At 45.5% G+C, this 1,605-nt stretch overlaps 1 protein-coding gene across 7 annotated transcripts in view; it reads right to left on the minus strand.

Annotated features, from left to right (window-relative positions):
• The window catches only part of ANKS1B (ankyrin repeat and sterile alpha motif domain containing 1B), a 1,164,394-nt gene that overhangs the window by 190,155 nt on the left and 972,634 nt on the right, over nucleotides 1–1,605 (minus strand). The window lies entirely within an intron of this gene.

Consider the following 1,605-nt stretch of genomic DNA (forward strand, 5'->3'; position numbering starts at 1 on the left):
CCTAAAGGAGATCAGTCCTGGATGTTCATTGGAAGGAATGATGCTAAAGCTGAAACTCCAATACTTTGGCCACCTGATGCAAAGAGTTGACTCATTGGAAAAGACTGATGTTGGGAGGGATTGGGGGCAGGAGGAGAAGGGGACGACAGAGGATGAGATGGCTGGATGGCATCACCGACTCGATGGACATGAGTTTGGGTGAACTCTGGGAGTTGGTGATAGACAGGGAGGCCTGGCGTGCTGCAGTCCACGGGATCACAAAGAGTCAAACACGACTGAGCAACTGAACTGAACTGAACTGAACAGAAGCCCTGCTATTCCATACCTGCTTTTATTTCTCTGACCTGTTTCCCTCCCATAGTCCCCCTTATTGACCTGCTTCAACCACAAGGACCTCCCTGCTATTCATTGAATACTCCAGGCATGCTTCTGACTCAAAGTGTTTGCATTTGTTGTTCCCTCTACCTGGTACTCACCTATCTCCAACATCTCCCCATCTTCCAGGTCACTCCATTCTAGTGCTACATCACTTCAGTCATGTCTGATTCTTTGTGACCCTATGAACTATAGCCCACCAGGCTTGTGTCCATGGGATTCTCCAGGCAAGAATACTGGAGTGGGTTGCCATTCACTTCTCCAGGGGATCTTCCAAACCCAGGGATCAAACCAGCATCTCTTAGGTCTCCTGCATTGGCAGGCAGGTTCCTTACCACTAGTGCCACCTGGGAAGCCCCCAGGTCTCTATGACTATTCAAATAAACCTTCTCATTGAGGCTTTCCTAGACACTCCCTATTTAAAAATGACTCCCCTACACCAGGATTCTGTGCCTGCTCCATCCCTGTCTGCTTGACTTTTCTCTAAAGCACTTTATTACCCTATTTATTTTGTCTGTCTTTTCCTACTAGAATGTAAGCTCAATGTGGGCAGGCATTTTGTGTTCCTTGTTCACTGCTATATCTTCAGCATCAAAATAGTTCTCAGAATATTAGAAGGGACTTGTTATGTGTTGAACTTTGTTCCCACCTCTCATTCATATCATGAAGTCCTAACCTTCCATATCTCAGAATTTGACCTTATTTGGAATTAAGGTCATTCATATGTAATTAGTTAAGATGAACTGGAGCAGAGGAGACTCCTGATCCAACATGACTGGTGTCCTTATGAAAAGAATGCCACTTGAAGAGAAAGAGATGAGTATGGAAGGATGATGATGTGAAGAGACCCAGGGAGAAGATGGCCATGGACAAGTGAAGGAGCAGATACTTCCCTCACAGACTTCAGAAGGTAACCCCCTTGCCGACACCTTGATTTTGAAATTTTAGCTCCCAAAAACATGAGTCATGTATGGTTGTGAGACATGGACTATAAAGAAAGCTGAGCACTGAAGAATTGATGCTTTTGAACTGTGGTGTTGGAGAAGACTCTTGAGAGTCCCTTGGACTGCAAGGAGATCCAACCAGTCCATTCTAAAGGAGATCAGTCCTGGGTGTTCATTGGAAGGACTGATGTTGAAGCTGAAACTCCAATACTTTGGCCACCTGATGCAAAGAGTTGACTCATTTGAAAAGACCCTGATGCAGGGAAAGATTGAGGGCAGAAGGAGA

The sequence above is a fragment of the Bison bison genome, unplaced genomic scaffold, assembly GCF_000754665.1.
Source record: "Bison bison bison isolate TAMUID 2011002044 unplaced genomic scaffold, Bison_UMD1.0 scf7180017864529, whole genome shotgun sequence".
In the NCBI taxonomy this organism is placed as follows: Eukaryota; Metazoa; Chordata; class Mammalia; order Artiodactyla; family Bovidae; genus Bison; species Bison bison.